Raw genomic sequence first — 23,042 nt, forward strand, 5'->3', positions numbered from 1 at the left:
CATGCGTTGATTCGCAAGCTAACAGCCACTCAGAGTGATCCATTGTCACGATGTCATTTTGCATACTGCGATAAATGGCTCATTCATTCAAATAATCTAAAAAAGCACAATGACAAAAAAAAGTTTAATTCTTTAATACTGATGACTGTAAGTATTAATTCTTTAATACTGATGACTGTAAGTATATATATATATATATATATATATATATATATATATGTGTATATATGTATATATATATATATATATATATATATATATATATATATACATATATATATATATATATATATATATATATATATATATATATATATATATATATATATATATATATATATACATATATATATATATATATATATTATATTAGGGCTGTCAATTTAGCGCATTATTTTTGAAGTTAATCCAACTCCCTTTTGACGCCGTCAATTTTTTTGATCGCGTGATTAAGGTTTCTATAGCAACCAGCGGCTGCATTGATAAAGGCTGCTGGTCACCATGATCTATGCATGTATCTTGAAAAAAAAAGCTTTAGAGTAGAGGAGGCGTTACATCTGCTTCAAAATATTGACGATGCGGATGAATTGCTCGGCAGACACATGCACAGCTGCGGGGTCGGTCATCCTGCCCGGGCTGGCCCGGCCGGCTCATTCAGCCAACGCGTAGCCGTAGAATGACGCGATGCGGCTCATGACCCAAAGTCAGAATCGGCTAAATACGTCTAATTGCAAAATTGAACCAACAAGTTCAACACACAAATGCACATATCCAGCTAATATTTAGCTTAGATCATACGTAGCTGCAGCATATACATAAATACTGTACATACAGATACATCCTATGGTTACATAGACTGCTTAGATTAGATAGAGTTTCCTTGCTTGCCCTTAAAATGCAGCGTTGTGTTTGTCATATATATTTTCTCTCCAAAGCAAGACAAGATTAGCCAATCAATTGGTGTTCAGTAGCATGCTTTCAGTAACAGCTGAGAGTGTATGTGTGTGTGTGTGTGTTTGGAAAGGGCTGAGGGGCTGTTCGCGTGAGTTGAATCCAATGCTTGTTATTTCAATTGAAGGGAAAGTCAACCCAAACCTTTTTTTTTTTTTTCAAGAATATGTTCTATGCAGGCCCCCTAGTTCAAACAAGGCATTCTGATTAATATTGTGTTTGTGGAATATGAGTTATATAAGTTGTAAAATCCATCAATTTTTTACCATCTCATGGGTCGGCCATTTTATTACTTCTCTTGACTGAAAATGACCTCACAGATGCGCTGAGGTCTCAAATAACGACCAATCATGGCTTAGTTTCAGAAAACAGGTGAGCTGTGATTGGTCATTACGTGAGCCCTGAGCATCTGTGATATAATTTTCAGTTGAAAGATGTGACAATATGGCCGCCCCCGGTGATGACTAAAAACAGGTGGATTAACTCTTATTCCACAAACTCAATATTTATCAGAAAGACTTGTTTCAACTAGTGGGCTTGCATGGAGCGTATTCTTAAAAAATAATATGTTTGGGTTGACTTCGCTTGAATAAAGTATTTGCATAAGAAAATCAATCCTCTTATTCATGTTACGGGTATTAAAATTCAAGAAAATAATGGGACAGAAAAATCAAGGGATTTTTTTACAATAAATAAAATACGAGTTAGCTATGAAAAAATGCGTTTAACTACGATTAAAAATTGTAATCGCTTGACAGCACTAATATATATATATATATATATATATATATATATACAGAGATGGGCATTCAGTCCCAGGGACGGAACGGTCCATCCGTCCGTCCCAGATGGATCCCAGATGGACACCCATTTTGTGGATGGATGGATGGATGGAAGATGAGAAGAACAGAGTAAGCAAGGACGGAAGTGGGTTTTCGTCCGTCCCTATACTTGTCCCCAACCGGTTCAAGTACTTACTTACATGTTGCATTGGGTTCTTTTCAAAAGGAAGTCCACTGTTCTCTTCTGCAATACCACAGAGCCACCTTAATCAATTGCCTGCACGACACTTTTCATGTGCTTTCCCTGCAGTAACATTGCACAGGCATAGTCTGCCCTTTAGTGGCTCAACACATGTAATACCGTGGATTAAGCTACAGAACCCCATTTAACTGACTGAGGAGAAGTCATATATTGAGCATAGGAAAAATGTTGTTTTGTTAACTGTTAACATTTAGGACATACCTTTTCCTGTTTCATGCGAAGTATGTTCTTGTGTGGGACATCTTAAGAGCGTAAAAATCTCTGCAAGCGCCTACGTACACTTAAACGACCCGGAAATGGAAGTCTTTCGTTTCCTCCTAAAATATCCTTGCGTTGTTTTGCAATAAGTATTTAATTGCAAAATAAAGCAATGCAATCTTGAACACTTATTGCATTGTAACGCAAAAGTTTAGCAATAAAATGCAATTGTATTGCGTTTTAAAGCAATCTTAAATATTCTTGTGATGTGCCCTGGGGGGGCGGCACGGTGATCGACTGGTTAGCACGTCCGCCTCATAGTTCAGAGGTCGTGGGTTCGATCCCAGCTCTGGCCTCCCTGTGTGGAGTTTGCATGTTCTCCCCGTGCCTGCGTAGGTTTTCTCCGGGTACTCCGGTTCCCTCCCACATTCCAAAAACATGCATGGTAAGTTGATTGGACTCTCTAAATTGCCCCTAGGTGTGATTGTGAGTGCGAATGTTTGTCTCTGTGTGCACTGCGATTGGCTGGCAACCTATTCAGGGTGTCCCCCGCCCACTACCCTTAGACAGCTGGGATAGGCTCCAGCATGCCCTGCGACCCTTGTGAGGATAAGCGGTATCGATAATGGATGGATGGATGTGCCCTGGTGGGCTCCGGTGTCCTCCTTCCTACCCGTCGACACGTCCTACCAATGCTTAATGTGCTTGCGCACGCATGCTCACAACGCCAATAGTGAGATGCGTGGTGTCTGGTGTCTGCAGCAGAAATAAAATAAAAATAAAAGGAAAGAAAATTGATCTTCATTTTAGATATTCAAAGGGATTGTGACATTCTCAGTGTGCTATTTTTCAGTTTTCATCATTTGTCATGTATTGATAACATATCTACACCTACAAGACATTATATAAAATCCAACTGGATCGGCATCATATACTTTTGAGAAGGGGTCCCCACCTTTTTCAACCAAGGCCCAAATTAGAAAGATGGCACTCCCTGGGTCACACGTACAAAAACGTTGTGTAATGGATTGAACTATCATACTGTAGGTATACAAACATCAAGTAATCTTGAGAATTTACACAAGTTAGCATACTAACATGAATCAAAAAGCCTGTTGCCAAGGAAACCTTGGTTGTGCCTGCAAGACAATTAATGCAAAAGCTTACAGATTTTTACACTTGCCATCATTGAGCTAATATAATGTGAACCATCATGGGTATGTTTGGCAATGAAAACACACTCTTTGGTAAAGATAAAAAAAATAATAATAATAATAAAGCTGTGTTAATTATTATCGACATATTGCAGCTTTATTATTATCTTTTTTTTTTGGTAAAAATCCTTTCCACTTAGTATTAACATTCATGCAGTATCCTAGGGCACTAGCTGTATTCTAAAACCTGTGTACTATTTGATTATGGTGTTTTGTCACAGACTTGCTTGACCTTAAGCAAGGAGATAAATGGATCAATAAGTACACATTCAGCTCTCTCCATGCCTGGCTGTGGGGTGTTAAATAGGCCCGGGATGCAATTGCAGCAGTGCTTACCAGTTAATATTCATCTTTCATCTCGACACTGTATCAAACCCAGCGTGGGCATTTGGAAAACGAATGCTTTCTGTCATCGGGGCTCAGTTTCATGGGCGAAGACATTGAAGGTTGGGGGCGGCATGGCTCAGTGGCAGAGCGGTCGTCCCTCAACCCAAAAGTTGTGAGTTCAATCACCGGCCATTGTGTCCATGTTGAAGTGTCCTTGAGAATGATACTGAACCCCCCCAGTTGTTCCTGATGTTGCATCATCAGTATGTGAATGAGGTACTGTGTGAAGCGCTTTGAGTACCGAAGGTGGAAAAGTGCTATACAAATGATAGCCTATTTACCAAGGTTCTTTTAATTTTTATTTTTTTAAACATTACACTCTGAATTGCTTGAATATGCACATTAGAGAACAACTACACTGCCTTTACTGGAGGGTAGAACCTCTGAAAATAAAACAAATGCAAATTGGTTTGATATGTAACAAATATTGAAGGTTACAGAATAAATAATATAATGCATCTGAACGCAAACTGAACTCCTGCCATCTGACGTTTCAATTATTAAGCACGAGATCATGTGAGTCTCTGGGGGGGGGTTGGTGTTTTCAGATCCCATTCTGAATGTTAAGCAAATGGTACCTTGCACTTTGAGCAGTTGGCAAATGTAGTTAAATATGTTTCATGAATACTGGAAAATGCTGCATTCAAACATAACCAACCTTTTACAGAGAATAAAATCTTAATTTGATTCTTACACATTCTCATTTACAAAACGAGTTAGACTGTCAAATAATTTTGTTCATTTGTTTCTAATCATTAGTGCTGAAAACGTGTGCAAAGACTGAGAGCAATTTACTGTAGTATTGAAATGTTGAGAAATAGATTTCTACTCTTTTTCATCTTCTCTTCTCCCCTCGCCAGCTTTTTTGCGCGTGGCTAAAATGGGGCCCAGGAATGCACATAAGTCATTGGCATTGGTTGGCGCTGCCCTAGTAGTACCAAGCGTCGTCATTTGATCAGTGGCTATCCGCCACAAATGCAAGTTACTTAGTAACAATAACTTGGCCCATTTCTACCACTAAGGCATGCAGTTCGCTAGGAAGCTATGCTATAAAATGCATCTTGCCTCAAGTTAATATTTTGATTTCCAAAAAATAGGACGGTCGGTCCGACCTCGAGAAACAGAAGTGGTACTCAAAGATGCCATACATTATAACTGTAATCATTTTGAAGTAGAACTGCACGATATTGGAAAAACATGCAATATGCGATATGGGTGTTGATTATTGCAATATCAATATTATTGCAATATTTAACATGTACCTAAAGAAATGACCTTTATTATCTGATGAAAGAATTGTTTTTTCATGCGGAAAAATATAAATGTATTCGTATCTAATAAAGTTATTTAGTGTTAGTAATGCCCTTAGATACTGTTCTCCTATTGGATGGCGATGCGCATTTAAGGTTGCATCTGTATGGTCAAAATTAGATTTTAGCATACAATTCCATATTAATTTATTGCACGTCTTTTGCATTCTTCTCCAGAATCACAATGACAATATTTTTTCAATTTTTTGTGCAGTCCTAATTTAAATTATGTCTCCTCTGTATGGGTGGAAAATAAAACATTTTTTTTTTATAGAAGCTCTCTTTTGAAGTCTTCAATGTTCTAAATAATACCTATTCTGGAGAAAATCCAGCTTTAACAAAATATTTCTGACTATCTTTTCAGTGTAAATAATAAAACAGGAATCTCACAAGGACATTTATTCAAAGGAAAAAAAAAGTGACTTCAGTCTTTCGTTTTCTTCCTCATTATTGTTTTTTCTCCATCCTGTGTTCTTTCATCCTCTGACAACTGAGGAACTCGGTCAACTTTGCACATGAAGTCTCTCCCCAAACAGATTTTTTGTGTTTTTATGTGTCCACATATAAGCTTTGAGATCCCTGACCAGTGCCTTTACTAGACATTGAGACATGTACGTGTACGTGTTACCTGGTTTGTGTGTCGTCACTGTCCTCAACTCCGAACTGTAGTCAGTCAGTTGTATTTGGCTTGTTCAATTGGTAAATGTAACACACTTGTTGGTCCAGTGACCGACAGCGGTGAAACACAGATGCATGTTTTTACAATAATATTTTCTATTTGCCATCATTGTACGGCATTCTGGTTTACAGTATGTTACGTTTGAGGAATATGAATTAAGGGGAATTCAACCCAAACATATTTTTTTCCAGAATATGTTCTATGCAGGCCCATTAGATCAAACAAGGCATTCTGATTAATTTTGTGTCTGTGGAATATGAGAAATCCACCCGTTTTTAGCTATCTCAGTGGGCGGCCATTTTGTCACTTCTGTCGACTGAAGATGACATCAACGTTGCTCAGGTCGAGGGAAGTGACAAAATGGCCGCCCCCTGAAATGGCTAAAAATGGGTGTATTTTGCTGCTTAACTCCTATTCCATTCCACACACGCAATGTTAATCAGAATACCTTGTTTCAACTAGTGGGCCTGCATAGAACATATTCTGGGAAAACATTGTTTGGGTTGACTTGCTCTTTAAGCGGCAAATCCATCTCATGGGCCAGCCATTTTTCCACTTGCTGTCGGCTACAAATCACATCCCAGTTGCTCGGGGCTCAGGTAACGACGAATCACACTTCACCTGTTTTCTGTGTTTGGTCATGTGACGTTTGCAAGCTGAGCTGTGATTTTGATCGAGGCGCAAGCAGACTCTGACTCCTGGCACGTGTGGTGGATGTCATCGTATTTCATTCCTAAACACGACAACAACGTGCATCAACCTCCCTGAATCATCATAGAAATAAATTCAATGATCATTATCATCTTTGTTATATTTATTAAAACATGGACCCTGGGCTGCAGCACAGCTATGCGTGGGGGTGGGAGGGATGTTATCACACGTGGACACGAACTATCGGCGCTGAGGGCGCCAAGGTCTCCAAGTGCCCACTTTCCAGTGACGAATGGCCTTACTCACCTAAAAGTTCTTGAAGGGGTTTGTCAATTCAATTTCAGGAAATTGTGATTAAAACTAGGACGTCTGTTCTCTGACATCATTAGTGGTTTAGTGGTAGTCAAACACGGAAAACAGCGGTTCCATCCAAAATCGAATTGCATGATCAAGAGTTTGGCTTGTTGATTGACATTTTTTTCAGCCATTCATTGGCGTACATACTGCACCTATTTAACGTCAGGAACCTTAGACTTTCCCGTATATTTTACAAAGTGACTTGGATTTCTAACAAAGTTGTTTTTTTATAAGATATCTATACTCAAGTTTCGTTTTCAGACAAATTATGCAAGACCTCCTACAGTGAATCATTGTGGTGGTAGCTTTATGCTTAGGGACGATTTCTTCATCTAGAATTGGGTACTAGGTCAAGGTCGAGGGAATTATGGATAATTCCAAAAAGCAGTCAGTTTTAGCATAAAACCCTCAAGATTTTTACTACAAACAAAAAAATGGAAGGACAGTAAAAGCCGACTAAAACATCTGAAGTTGAATTGGGGTTAATCAGAGGCACTAAGTGGTGACAGTTGTGCACTGATCTCCATTTAACACGAGTTCGAATGTAACTGCTTATTTCTGAACACAGATATCTCAGTTGTTTATTTTTACTTCCCCTCGGCTTTCTTCATATATAAAGAAATGAAAACTTTCTTGGGTTCATGCCCTCCTTCAGTGATTGCTGCATGGTACAGGAGCCGACTGTTATTTCTATGCTCATCACATCAAGAGCTCACACTCACAAATGCAGTCACTCTTATCAAATCTGTTGAGGGCTTCCTGAGCAAACATTCTTTTGGTGAGCGGCTTCATGAAAAGATACAGCAAAATTCTTGGCACAAATTCAAAGACAAGGCTATAGAAGACAAAAAGAGATGGAATAAGATAATATAATAAAATCACGTAACCACACTTCCTTCACTCCACCTGCACAATTTAGCCTCTACAAGAGCTAAGTCTGTTTTAACAAAAATATCAATGTCTAGGTTTGACTCTCTCACAGTGTCGATCAAACCTGAGTTTTATCTTGAGGAGGAATTATCAACACAGCTCTTAATGTAACATATTTTGTGTCCAAGAATGTATTTTATTAGATTTTTCTAGAAAATGTAACAAATTTGGGGTCCAAGAATGTATTTTATTTTATTTTTCTAGAAATTGTGAGCGGCGGCACAGTGGTCGACTGGTTAGCACGTCCGCCTCACAGTTCAGATGTCGTGGGTTCGATCCCGGCCCCGGCCTCCCTGTGTGGAGTTTGCATGTTCTCCCCGTGCCTGCGTGGGTTTTCTCCGGGTACTCCGGTTTCCTCCCACATTCCAAAAACATGCATGGTAAGTTGAATGGACTGTCTAAATTGCCCCTAGGTGTGATTGTGAGTGCGGATGTTTGTCTCTGTGTGCCCTGCGATTGGCTGGCAGCCAATTCAGAGTGTCCCCCGCCTACTGCCCGAAGACAGATGGGATAGGCTCCAGCACGCCCCGCGACCCTTGTGAGGATAAGCGGTATAGACAATGGATGGATGGATCGAAATTGTGAAATGGGGGGACTTCATTTGTGTTTAAAGTGGGTCGGTCAAAGCATATGAAGGAGGCATTCATACACTGTACAGCAAACTTGGAGTCAGTCACAGGACACATACAGAGAGAAACAACCATTCACACTTACAATTGAGTGAGAAAACCCTGCGGCCCAACCACTGTAAACATCAGCGACTCCCCAAATCGCAATTTTTAACACTGAAGGCGGTAGGGTTCACTTCCCTCTCAGTGAGATTGTGCCTGATTCAGTAACAGTGCGTATGCATAAACGTGTACTTATATGGTGCAAATTGTCTCTGTCATGTGAAAAATACGTATGTCCAATTTTGGATTTTTTTATTTTTTTATTTTCACATTAATGGAAAAGACCATCCACGTGAAAATAAGCTTTTTTTTTTATGGCCATAAGTTTTTTTCACAGGACAGCGACAATATGCACGTTTGAGACACAGATATGTGACTCCTCATTATGTTTGTACTTGAATTTGTGCAACTCTGTAAATAAACGTAGAACCTCAGACCATGTGTATGTACAATTAAGGGTCAGCCTTCGGGAAAAAAAAAACCCTCAAACATACATCTACATACACAACTACATACTGCATACAACTACAAAATTGTCTGGTGCACACGTGTCATGAATCCGATGGTGATTTTGTGTATATGCTCAAAAGAGCATATAAGCATTTTGCTTAAGTTTGCCGTCATTCGTCAGTCTGTCATTATTCGTGACGAACTGAAATGTAGTTGTCAGTCCCTCAGTTAAGTTCGTCAGAAGTCCATTGGTCCATCAGTCGCTCCCCCAGAAAAAGTCAGAAAAACGGGCGTCTATGAGCAACGGACTGACGGACCGTCACTGACGGACGCTGTTAGTGACGATTACACTGATGGATGGAAACCCACTTCAGTCATTCGTCAGTCCGTCTATTTTAAAAGATGTCCCGTCATTCATCAATCGTCAGCAAAACCGGCGTCCGTCATTGACGGACTGGTCCATCAATTTGACGGAATGCCCACCTCTGATGCTCAACTTGTGCAAGATAGAACATTTGTACACAGTTATTAGTGAACGAGTCCCATTGTAGTTCTGTGAATAGTTGATGCCCTACCTAAGCAGTATAGAAAAAGTATGGGTGAATAGCATTATAAAGTTGAGAGGGAATGCGTATGTGAGAAAAATACTGCTAGCAACCAAGTACAGTTGTTGAGGGCCAGTCACACAGTGTATACGAGAGTAGAGAGAGAGAGAATGAGAGAGAGAGATAGAGATAGAGAGAGGCAGTGATGTGCTGGAGAGAAAGGGGCAGAATGTAAAGGAAAGAGAGCCCCAGGGAGTAGTTTTGCTGAGGTGTCTTCTGTTGATGAAGTATTTATGACCCTGGGGCAATTTAGTGCAGACATTCTGCAAGTCCATGCCACTGGGCAGCTGATGAAAGTTTCATGACCAACCTCCGCAGTGTCTAACACTGGGCTGGCACCACACTCACATCACATTAAAACAGCAACTTCTGACTAGGAGCAGTAGAACAACCGCAGACAAAAAAAACAACTATAGGCTGCATAAAACTTAGCAAGCTTGAATTGAATTATTTGTCTTAAAACTTTCTCCATTGTGTCAAGCAAACGTAACAACAAACCTCAAATTTTCTTCAAATGTTTACCTTTGCAGACAGCTGAATCAAATGCTTACCTTTACAGACAGCTGAATTTTGTATTTTTAACTAGGCCTAGTCACATTTCTACAACGCTGATCATTGTATTATTTGCTAATTGTCCAGCATTTGTACTTTACATGCAGACATGCACACACACCTAAACACACACACACACACATCTCACACGTACGGATTAGTCACAATTGCTCTTCAGCGAGGTACGAATTGTGAGGATCATGCATTAAATGGGAATGAGCAAAGGATAACGTGCCCTCAAAAATGTGCCAAAATCTGTATTCTCGTGTTGTTCTTAACTATTGTTTTGATCTTCAAGTGATCTCAGGTGACACAACTGACAACACTTGTGTGCACAGGTGCTTTGTTGAGTTTTTGTGTTTTGTGTTTTTTTCTGGTACACGTTGGGATCATTATTTTGCTGGCGTTGGGCCAAAACCTTGTACCTCCAAAATGGTCGCTTTTCAGGAGATCCCAAAAAATGACAAGCATGTTCAACCATTAGCATTGACCATTACCATTAACACCCACACGTGTATACTGACCAATAGCATAGATTTTTGAAAAAATATTAAATTCACCTAAATGGGACTCATTTAGGTGAATTTGCTGTCAGTGTGTGCAACTTCCCTAAGCAGGCAAAACTCTCACATGATGGTATTTCATGAAAAAATATTTTTGTCTCATAACAGGGTTTCCACTTGAGTTTGATGTTTCATTATTGTTTAAGACAGATAATAGTAATTACTCAATATAGTGACATTGAGTTACGAATGCGCTTTTTCACATATAATTCGGGTTACATAACAAAATTTTCGAAGAAAAAGAACATCTTTTCACATATTATTTTCGAAATATGAACAATCATGGCATAGACACACCATCCAACCTGATAGAACTGGAGAGGATCTCCAAGGAAGAATGAAGGGCATCCCCAAATCCAGGTGTGAAAAACTTGTTGCATCATTCCCAAGAAAACTCATGGCTGTACTAGCTCAAAAGGGTGCTTCTACTCAATAAAATGCGTCAGGGTCTAAATACTTATGAACATGTGATATTTCAGTTTTCCTTTTTTTATAAATTTGGAAACATATCTACATTTCTATTTTTTTTCTGTCAAGAAGTGAGTGTACATTAATGAGAATTAAAATGACCTTTTTTGTTTTTGGCAAATAGCTGTAATGACACAAAAAGTGAAATATTCCAAGGGTCTGAATATTTCAGTACCCACTGTATCTTCAAAACATGCATAATGCACAGTATTTAGATACAAATTTCAAAAAACAATTGACTTAAAGAGGAAGTCAACGTAAACATTTTTTTGTTTCAAGAATATGTTGAATATGAGTATGGTGCAAGCCCACCAGTTGAAACGGCATTCTGATAAATATTGCGTTCGTGGAATAAATCAATCCACTCATTTTTAGCCATCTCTCCATTTTGTCTTCTGTTGACTGAAAATGACATGACCAATCGCGGCTCAGATTCGGAAAACAGGTCAGCCGTGATTGGTTGTTGTGAGCAGTTGTGATGTCATTTTCAGTCGACAGAAGACAAAATGGCCACCCCCGGAGATGGCTAAAAACGAGTGCATTTTGCTGCTTAACTTATATTCCACAAACGCTAAATCAATCAGAATTCCGTATTTCAACTAGTGGGCCTGCTGGGAACATATTCTGGAAAAAAATATGTTTGGGTTGACTTCCGCTTTAAGGATGTATCTTAAAAAGACACAGTTAACTCGTGACCCTTGGAGGTGACATCAAGACCTTTTGCATCTGACAGAAATTACTTTGGCAAGAAAGGATTTGCAGCGTGACAGATCAAAAGGAAAGAAGAGACAGGTTGGAACATTTTAATCGGATCACAGTGCACACGGCTCATAAATCCCCTGACTTATTTTGCATGGCATATTAAACAACCATTTTGAATATTAACACTCTCTGACGTGTTTTCAGTGTAATCTAAATAACACAGTGAGGATTGAGTGACTGTCATAAATGAAAATAACAAAGAAACTATTAAGTGACCTAACTGAAGCAAATCACCCCACACGCACCGGATCCCGATCAAGTTGCGAATGGGTGTACCCCTCCCGACCTGCAATAAACAACATTGATAGCCCGATGGAGTCAATTCACCATCAAGGGTGACTTAGCCCCTTGCTTGGTCACCAGTCACCAATCACAGCACGATGTGACTGTCCGGTGAGATGGATCTGTGTGACAGGCAGTTAGGCGAATGACTAAACGATCAATGGTCCAGTCCGTGTGTTTTTATTTTACATGAAGAAATACAGGCCATTTTCACCCAGAAAAACAGGTTGTTTGTGAGTGTAAAGGGAAGTAAGTGCCAAGCACCTCGCCCTCTCAATAAAAAAACAAAACAAAACATGATAGCGTATAATTTTATGTGCCTCTTAGGTCAGACTTGTTTGGGTGAGTCTATCTTTCAAATAATATTGCAAATGAAAAGTAAGTCTGGATCACAGAAAATTTGTAGAGATTGCCTGACCTGACGTTTCCATGGTCAGGCGTCAAGGTTAAACAGTATGCAACATTCAGTCAATGTCATTCTCTCAATAGACATAAAACAACCATCACCATTATGATGACAGGTTATGGTTTCAGTCATCAGACCGTGTAAATGGTTGACAATGCCACAGAGCTATAAATGCTGATACACCACTGACAGATTTGTAGCATGCATGCATTTAGAATTGACTTAACTGCTCAGTTTGGGTTGCAATAATGAAATGCCGCAGTTGATGAGGGACTCGAACTGTGACAATACATACAACGCTGTGGCTTGGTCCCAGAGATGGGAAATCCAGGTCCAGAAAGTAAAAACCCTGTCACCCTATGGCTTTGGCCACAGGTGCTTCCACTCAACCGGCGGGTGAATGAGCTCAGTTGAGTAGAAACACCTGTGGCTCAAGACAAACTGTGGCAGGGTTTTTACTTTCTGCACCTGGATTTCCCATCTCTGCTTGGACCATGACATGTACAGTAATTCCTGTATCTTCATACTTTGAAATAATCTTCCCTCTATACACTCAATGGTATGCACAGTTGTTCATATATATAAATAAATGTGTCTTTATGTCTGTCTTTTGGCTTATGGACCGGCTTACAGGGCTGTGTAAAATATTACTGCTGTCACTATTTCTGACATAGCTTTATGGCTGCTGCTGTTTGATGGAGGACTCTGGTGTCTTAGATACTCTGCTAAATGCCTCCCTCCGCATTGCTGCCGTTCTGTAAACAGTGATAATGGCACACTAGTGTTTGGGAATACAGACAGAGTACAGACATAAAATTTTTGAAAGGTAGATCCAATATCAGTCATTTTGGGCAAATAAGCGGTGCCCTGTGATTCCAGTATTTCAGGCATTGTGATTTTTGTGTTGATGTTTGAGAAGCTAGGAAGAAATTCTGGTGGATTGTTGATGCATGCAGTGGTGTATTTTCTTATACCATTTTGTCTTATTTTGCATTATTCATAAAATGTAAGGCAAGGTTATAACAGTTCACATTATTTTACGGTGCTCATAGCTACTTATTTAACTATCTATCGGTATGTAATCATCCAATGGCACAGAGGTCAAATACAGCCAATCTAAGATACTGTACTGTATACTGTATGGGAAAGCCTTGAAACACAAGCAATTAGTTAACTTTCGTTTTATCCGCCCATGGTCTGCTTACAGTTCCTTAGAAAGGTACTTTGCGCACCTCGATCTCATGCACAGACTATCCAGAATATTCATTTCTGTTTACACCATGTCAAGTGTGTTTCAAGACATTAACATTTTAGGTTTCCAGTTAATTTCACCTGAATCTGATACACAACTTAGAAGATGCTTGAAGTGACCCATTTTGTGAGAAAACGTATTGGTGCATGTGACTGGCAGGTATGTTTTATTGCCCAAGTGTGTACTATTATCAGTGGTCATCATTCCGTTGTTATTTCAGGCCGTCCCTGTCTGTCAAGGGCGGCAACAGCCGATCAACGTCGAGAATGAATGTCTCACACACACACACACACACACACACACACACACACACACACACACACAAAAAAAAAAGACACAAACGCACACCGTGATGATTAGTGAAATAAAAACAATATGAGACAATGTAATTGCGGTCTATGGGACCGAAAGGTATACAACACTTGTTTGTTTTGTTTTATTTCGTTTTGTTTTGAACCCGAGTCTGCTTGTGCTGCCCCTGCGTGCGATTTAGTAAGTTCTCGATGCCGATTGCCTGTCACCGCCGCCGACGAATGGACTGGCCCGGCCTGAAATGATGACAGAAAGCTGACTGACCGACTGACGTGCCCACCACTGCTTATCATTATCCAAACAATAAATAGCTCTGTTTCAGATTTACGTTTGCCATAAACTGACATTTATAAGAGCTAGAGGTGTTTTAAACATGGAAACCAGAGAGCGGAAACACTCAAAGTTTAATGCTGTGAGAAGATGGAAAATCAATCACAGTCAGTGCACAAATATTGGCCATATCCAATATAAAAATTTTGAATGTCCTGGAGAAAAAACAAAGCATTAGTGTACTCAGTAATGGATATTAAACAGGTAAACAAAACAAAAGCAGTTGATGAATGAAACAGTATGCAAACTGTGAAGTCTGAAAAACAACAGTTTGTGTCATCAGCAACAACCTCCAGGAAGTAAGTGTCACAATCTGCTTTTTGAAGAGGACAGCATGGAAATAAGTACAGAAGCTACACGGGAAGCAAAAGATTAACGCTTGAAGCTCATCTGTGAAACACGGTGGAGGTAATGTCATGGCCCTTCTAGGAAGGGCTCATTCCCATTCATTAAGTACGTATGTAATTACGGCAGCTGAAAATTTACAAAAAAATGTGTCTATTAGTTTGAAGAAAACTCATCAGTGGAAATATTTGACTGGCCATGTCATTCTCAAGATTTAAAGCCTTTCAGCATGCATTTGACATGCCAAAGAACAGACATGAGTACACTCCCAAAATCAACAACTAAAAGAGCTTCTATGAAATCCAATAATTACATTACAATAATTGTAAGGAAATGATTTGGAATTAAATATTACGTCTTATCCGTTCCAGTACTGATGCAGAAGTAAATGCCTTAAAATAAAAACTGAACTGTTGATAGATTACCTTGAAAGACAGTTGATGTCAAACCAAAGGTCTACGGAAAAAATAAATCAATAAATAAAAGAATTAGCCTCATTTTTTCCAACACTTTTGGGAGAAAATGTTTAGTGTCCCTTTATGTTTCTGACTTTTTGGGCATGAAATGTCATTGTGTCTTAATTTTGTCGTCATAGACATTATTTTGTCATAATTTATTGAGTTGTGCTCAGCAACAATGCTAATGTTTGCTGCATTGGCATTTAGCTGAACAAAAACAAATAAATACTGTGATGGCAGAGATGGCAGAACATCCCTGCTTTCCAATAAGTAGAAAAGGTCAACCCTTAGTCTGGCAAGTGTTACAACAAATGATTAAATTACAATGCAGCATGCTGGTGTAACATCGATTTGGCTAGAGTGGAGTCCGCATGGTGTGACCTCTGATGCGATGAAGACAGACTGACAATAAAACGGTGAAATGTAGCAGAGAAAACACAATCCAGACAGAGGAATTTCATTTCTGGTGGTGTGACATATTTCCGGTAAAATCTCATAAGGCATCACCCTCTCCGGTAATGCCAGGCGCCGGTGTTTTGAAGCGGTTTTACTTCAGAGAATTTCTGTCAACATTTTGGAGTATTTTTTCGTGACTGTATGTGTATGGTTGCGTTTATTCGTCAAGACATCAAAGAAGAGGTGAGAAGACAGTATATTGAGCTATCCCTGCTGTGTGTCTGCCTACATACAGTGTATATGTTCTTCACATGTAACTGCGCTTTGATGAGCGGCGAATGTAGTGGGTGAATATTAGCAGGCAAAAATCTGTAGTTACAAAGAGCACCAAATTGTGTTATCGGCGTTTTCAAAATGGGGGAAGAGAACAAAAATTTTTTATCTTTGAAAGATGACGTAAAGTCACGGATGCACATCAGCTGCGCATTTTGCTGCGTGTTTGGTGATTTTTTGTTCTTACTATTACCTTCGTTTTACTTGCACTCGCTAACCAAAGTTAGAAGGAAAAGCTGGATTCTGATTGGTTGCTGTCACGCTCATTTCCGCCACATCTGATCAAGTAAATATGCTCGCAGCTGGTCACGCAATACCACGATTTTCAATCATATAATCACCCATCCTTACTTATATTAAACTTTGGAAGATAATCAATGGGCTGCGGTGTTGTGGGGGACTGACACATATGACCTACTAAAAAATTTTTTAAAAACCTCTTTACCAAATTGACCACAGGCTACGGACCGGTGTTGGGGACCACTGCTCTATAAAGTGTTTTTGTTTAATAATTTTCAGTTCCTGGAGTGTATGAGTTGGATTTACGTTATGTGTAAATGGTAAATTTGACTTCAGTTTTGTACGATTCAGTTTTTGACATAGTTTTGGGAATTTTTAGATTCAGTCCCGAAAGGTTAGGTATTTGTTTTGTAATACTATTTTAGAGCTTGCTGAGAGCTGGAATGCAACGTTTGAAAAGTTTAGATTTAATTTAATTTCTTCTACGGCCTTGTTGGTACCATCTCATTTATACAAGATGAATGCCGTAGCTTTCTGCAGGATCAAAGCACATGGTCTCCCCTGACCTTCACCACTCTGAGCAGGCTAAAAATAGCTCATTCATCTGACTCCGGTGGGGAAATAATAGATTTTTGTCTATAATGCATCCTATGAATAATTTTGGGCGGATTGTACATACACCATTTAACAGTTTTGAGGGTATTCTCTGTTACTGTTGAAAAAATAATGATAAATAATATTAATTAAATATTAGTCACCGATGGTGTAGTGGTACACTCGCCCTTTGGTGCAGACAGCGTGTGTTCAATTCCCAGTGTGTTCAATTCTCAGTGACGGTGTGAATGTGAATGGGAGTGGTTGGCCTTCACTGGCCTTTTACCTGAAGTCAGCTGGCATAGGACACTAAACAGGATTAGTGTCAGAGGTGGGTATCGTCAATCCGTCACAAAGTTCTCGTCTGTATTTCGGACCCACGTGGTCCCAGTCCGTCCCTCGTAGACCATAGCCAATTGGCGTCAAGAACATCATTTTCACGTCACATGCAGGTACCGCACAAGCAGACATACCACCAAATAGAGAAAAATGATCAAATAAAAACAACAGCGTGGTGATCGGTGATATTCAATACAGGGAGCATGTCATTGCGCCTCTGGGACCGAAAAGTATACAACAGTGTTTTTTTTTTGGGCTGCGTGTCAGGAGTGTGGCACCTGCTTGTGACGTGGTACTGGTAAGTCCGTTCTCGACGCCGTTTGGCTGACTCTGGGCCTGAAATACAGACGAGAACTCCCAGACGGACTAAAGCTCTAATGAATACGCACCTAGTGGTATTAAAAATGGGTGGATGATTATAAATGTATAAATATCATTCTGTATGACAGAAGAAGCTCTGCTTGTAATGCCAATCAGAATCATCTTTATTTGACAAATATGTTAAAAACATGAAATTTAATTCACCCAATCTAGGAATGCAACAGCAAAATATACAGAAACAAATGCACATTTAGTAGTGTATATAATAAAAAAGTACAAAAATGTGTTAATTTTTTATTAACAAATATAAATGTGCAATAGTGGCATAATACTAGACAACAACATAAGTGTACCACTTACCAAGTATATCTTCACTATTGACATTATGAAAAACTGCCACGTTTCTGCTGTGATTTCAAATTCTAACAACCGGTATATGAATTGTTAGAAGCAGAACCTGATTTTTAGCTGTACTGTATGTTGAATTTTTTAGTTATGCTCAAATGAATTGATAAAAGTTGCAAATGGGTCTTTTGTGAGCGACAATTCAGTTTAATCCTTCAGTAAATAAAGTGTAGTTAAATTATTGATTAAGTAATGCGCAGGGAAAATATACCAGCATTGACTTTAGACCAGTTTTCCTAGAGAGAGGTCATTTCAATTAAGGACATCTCTAATGCCTATAAAGCCAAAAGGCATTTTCAGCTGCCATCAGATGTGACAGAATTTTAAGAAGTTAGTTTTTTATTTAATTCTTTCCTAGCCTTATTAAGGTCAGCGATGTAAATTGCATTGTCACAGTTTTCAAATGGCTATTTGGCCTCGCAAGAGTTGCCTCGCTTCTTCTATTCTACCACTGAAAGGTCAAGCTTTTGCAATTCACGTGTCTTAGCACTCAATTAGTTGAAAATTGCCTTTTGTCTGCTGGGAGCAGGTGATAATTGCTGTGGGTCACAAGCAATAATTGCCAGTGAAACCCTCAGAGCCACTGCCTATTAAGCGGAGTTATTTAAATCGCCTCACCTTTGGGGTGCTTCCGTGTTTTAAACTTGCCATTAATTGGGGAAAGGATTTGTGAAACTTTTCAATCACGTGCTGATCTAACATCTGGCCTGCATTCCGATCCCAGACCTGCTGTTTAAGGTTACAAAACTCTCAAAACTTACATTAAAAAATGAATGCCCATGTTGACTCTTGAGTAAATTGTCTAGCTACTCAAACCACCGCAATGTTCAGCATCATAATTGATCAATTAAAAGAATAATATAATTAACTTGCTGTGTGTGTGTGTGGTGTGGTTGGGTGGAGGTTGAGGGGGTCAAGTACTGAAGCAAAAGAGCATTTCAACATTATTAAATGACATGCATTTCCCGCTGACGTTTATTTCCAGTTGCACTTGCAGTTTATGTTGAATCACGTTAACTTGCATCTTTTGACGGAAATGTAACTAAGAAGGTCTGAAATCCTCCCAAATACAAATATGTGAACAAGCTGACTGAAACTTTTGCATCATTTTGAGAATAAGAATTATTAAGGCATGTACAGAAGTTGTTCATGACAAAAACACAAATTGAGACAGCACATACACTTAAGTGTATCGTAGTCCAACATTTTAAAATTCCCTCATCTCAAAGAGCAGAAAGGTGGAAGAGAACTATAGTTTAGGTCAAAATTATTAGCCCCCATTTCGAAATCGTGTAAAAAAATCTTTGTTTTCTCCAATGACATGACCCAAAGTGTTTGTAATTTGTTTGAAAAAACAAAGCTTCAGATCAATTTTTTACATATTTACTAATTTGGTGGCCAAAAAAAAAAAAAAAAAAAAAGTAAATATTACGGGCCCCAAGGTGTAGGGTGACCGTAGTAGTGATTTTATGCACCCTGGATGGTCTCTGAAAACATGTAGAGAAAGGAGACAATGAAGCACATGAGTGCTGCTGTTCACGTCCAGCTTGCATTTTTTTTCTTCCTTTACTTGTTCATCAACAAATATACAAAAGTGTACAACAAATCACATTCACAGATATACATTCATTACATGAGCAAACCGCACTCTTTGCCATCTACGCTAACAATTAGCACAAAATACTCCGATGCTACGGCTAAGCTACGGAGGCCGGGCAACCCCTCCAAACGCGGGAGCCCCACTGCTGTACGCAGCCATGACCACCAAAGTTCTCGTTCCCCTCAAAAAAAAGTGTTCACAAACACGTCGACGGTACCACACACGGATGAAACATCCTGTAAAGACCTTACGGCTATATTCTGGCCAACTCTCGCCGTGCACTGACCTGAAAACATGTAGAGAAAGGAGACAATGAAGCACGCGAGTGCTGCCGTTCACGTCCAGCTTGCGTTTGAGGCAATACAGGAAGTTCGCCACGCAAACCACCAGATGGCAACACCGCGCAATCACAGTTCCACCTCCAGAGTTCCCCCCGCAACAAAATTCAGGAAGGCACTTTTTTTCATTTTAATGTGTATAAAAGCGGGTACGACATCATACAAAAATGAAATTTAGAAAAAATACTAATTAGTAACTAAAAACAATGTGGTCATATTTTAGGTGCACCACACGCTCCCCAATATAAAAGGTTTCTCCCGACACTTTTGAAAGCCAAATTACCTTTCTCAAAAGGAATTACTTCATCATAACCACAGTAACCTTACTCAAAGAGTCCCTTCACCTTCAGTACGCAAAATTCGGCATTGCATAAGGTACTGTTACAGGGTAAGGCACAGTCTGATAAGGCAGATAGGGATTTACGCTCACTGGTTGCATTCCCCATACTGGCGAGGATTGTAATCCACATAGATCAACATGACCCACGACTCCATGCGACTGGTAGGAAGGCTGACCCAGGGCATTGTAGGTGAGAGCCTCAGGTGGTCTCCTGGTTCGTGCTGATCTCCTGAGGAAAATGTCCTCTGCTGGTGCTGTTCTGAGTCTACTTCATGTTCGACCTGTTCAATGTCTCTTTCGAATCCATGTTCTTTTTGTTCAGTGTCATTTTCCAGGTTTTCGACAAATTCAATTTCATTTGGATGCTGCTCCTCTGTAAACATGTTTCCATTTGCAGTTCTTGGAGGAGAGTGTCTCACTTGTTCAGTGGGGGATGGACACTTTACTTGCTGCTGGATGAGAGTGGCTGACTTGTCTCGTGGTCTCGTTAATACTGGAACTCTGAGCCGATAGTGAGGTCCTGAATCACTGTCAGAATCTGATGAATCGCTGTCTGTTACTTTGGCTTTGACTGGCTCTGTGAGTTTTTACTCTACTCTTTGGGGATACAGTACTTTGTCATTTTCCTGACTTCCAGTTACAGGTAAATCATTCGCAAAGTGGAGAAGGTTGCTGTGGAGCACCCTGATTTTAGTTGCATTGTTCTCAGGAAACACTCTGTAGATGGGACTGTCATTAATTTGCTCTTTCACAATATACACTGGCTGCTCCCAGTATGATCTGAGTTTTTCTGGTCCTCCCCTTTCTCCAAGGTTATGCACTAAAACTCCTCCAGAACAACTCCTCTCACATGTTGGTCGTAATATTTCTTCCCGCGAGCACTTGATTGCTGGCTGTTTTTTTGTGGCAACACGATAATCCTCTTTTATCCTTTTGGCCCACTTTTGCACATATCCTTGTGGTGTTTCACTTTCTTTCTCATTTTTGAGTCCAAACAATAGGACCACGGGTAGGCGAGGGTAACATCCAAACATTAAGTAGTGTGGAGAGAACCCTGTGGCCTCGTGTTTTATGCAATTATATGCATGAACAACTTGTGGCAAAGAGTCTTTCCAGTTGTGTTTTTCTTTCTCCTCAAGTGTTCGCAGCATTTGTAGCAAGGTGCGATTAAATCACTCGGCCGGGTTTCCCTGTGGGTGATATGGTGTTGTGCGGGAGTGACTGACACCTGACAGTTGTTCAATGCCCCTGAACAGTGTATTTTCGAACTCACGGCCCTGGTCATGGTGTAGCCTGCTGGGGTAGCCAAACCGAGGGATGAAATCACCATACAGTTTTTCTGCAGCAGTCTTTGCAGACTTGTTTCTGGTTGGCCACGCTTGAGCAAAGCGGGTAAAGTGGTCAACAGCTACAAGAATGTATTCATAGCCTCCTCTGCTCTTTTCTAAATGCATGTAATAAATAGAAACTAGCTCCATGGGCGCACTGATGCTAATGCTACCTTTGGGTGCCCACACATGCGTAGCAGGTTAGTTTTGTTTTATACAGGGACATTTTCTAGTGACGTAGGCCTCAATGTCCTTTTTCATAAAAGGCCAGTAGAAGCGGGTTCGGGCCAGGCTGATTACTCGCTCGGCACAGAGGTGACCCATGTCGTTATGAAGGTGTTTCAGCACAAGGGTCCTGTACTCTGCAGTACCCACTGTTGTCTTCCTCCAGCTTCCCTGCATAGAATGTAATTTTCAATATGTAGTTTTGTCCATTCTCGCATGAGTCTTTTCAGTAACCCATCTGCGTTTTGTCTGTCTTTGTCAGTTAGTGTTGTCTTTGTTCCTTTTAACCGAATAAGCTCTCTTATTGTTGTGTCTTGTCTTTGTGTCCTCATCAGCTCTTTGCGAGTGATGGTTGGTAAGGGTGGTTTGTCTGTTTCTGTGTTTTGGGCTAGGTTTAACGCTGCTACATAGGCAATGTCACTTTGCTTAGCTGCCTCACTACCTTCCAATGTTGCACAAACAATGTCTCTGCTAAGCTCCTCTGTGCACTCCTCGACAGGCGTGACAGAGTGTCAGCATCCACGTTTATTTTACCAGGCCTCTACTTAATATTAAACCTGAAATCTGCCAGCTCACCCACCCACCTGCGACCAGTGGCATTTAACTTTGCTGTGCTCATCACATACGTCATGGGATTATTGTCTGTATACACTGTAAAATCCGGAGCATAAAAGAAATAACCCCTGAATTTTTCGCAAATGGCCAATTTAAAGGCCAAGAACTCCAACTTGCCAGTTTTTCTCTGCTGGGGTCAGAGTTCTTGAGCCGGACGCGATGATTTTCAGCTTTCCAGACAAACTGTCTTTGATATAGTAACAGCCCCAAGCCACTTCTCACAGGCGTTCGTGTGTAGGACAAATGGCGATTCAAAGTTAGGGTATGTGAGTACAGGTGGATTGGAGAGATTGCCTATGAGCCGCTTTAGTGTGTGGTCGTGCTCACCTGTCCAGTGGATAGGAGTCCTTGAGGGCAGCTGAGCACCTTTGCCTTTCTTTGACTTGATCTGTGGGTTTTCAGGGTTCGCTTTGACTTGTAGCAGGTTGTACAGGGGTTTTGCAATCCTGTAAAAGTCCTGAATATAGACTCGATAATATCTTAGAAATCCAAGAAGTTTCCTTAACTCACCCACATGAGTTGGTTTCTTGTGACTTAATGACTTGACCGCTTCAGTGTCCTTTGGATCAACTCGGACTCCATTTGCTGAGACCAGCCAACCCACATATCTGACCTCTGCCTTGATTAATTCACATTTTGTTGGGCAAAGCTTAACTCCATGTTGTTGAAGAGCTCAAAGGACCTTGCGGAGCACCTCGACATGTTCTGAAAAACTTTTGGAAAAGCACAGGATATCGTCTAGGTATGGGATACAACAGTCATCACGCAAGGTGTTAAGCATTTCTTCCATA

General features: G+C 40.1%; 1 protein-coding gene and 1 long non-coding RNA gene across 2 annotated transcripts in view; both read right to left on the minus strand.

Annotated features, from left to right (window-relative positions):
• The window catches only part of dpp10 (dipeptidyl-peptidase 10 (non-functional)), a 114,207-nt gene that overhangs the window by 68,263 nt on the left and 22,902 nt on the right, over window positions 1-23,042 (minus strand). The window lies entirely within an intron of this gene.
• Window positions 21,557-22,956, minus strand: LOC147136200 (uncharacterized). Its single transcript, XR_015089475.1, has 3 exons — window positions 22,762-22,956; window positions 22,579-22,697; window positions 21,557-21,807 (listed from the first exon to the last, which is right to left on the minus strand). It is a non-coding gene; the product is annotated as an uncharacterized LOC147136200 (long non-coding RNA).

This window comes from Filicampus tigris, chromosome 14 (genome assembly GCF_054856515.1).
Source record: "Filicampus tigris isolate MCC_2025a chromosome 14, RoL_Ftig_1.0, whole genome shotgun sequence".
In the NCBI taxonomy this organism is placed as follows: domain Eukaryota; kingdom Metazoa; phylum Chordata; class Actinopteri; order Syngnathiformes; family Syngnathidae; genus Filicampus; species Filicampus tigris.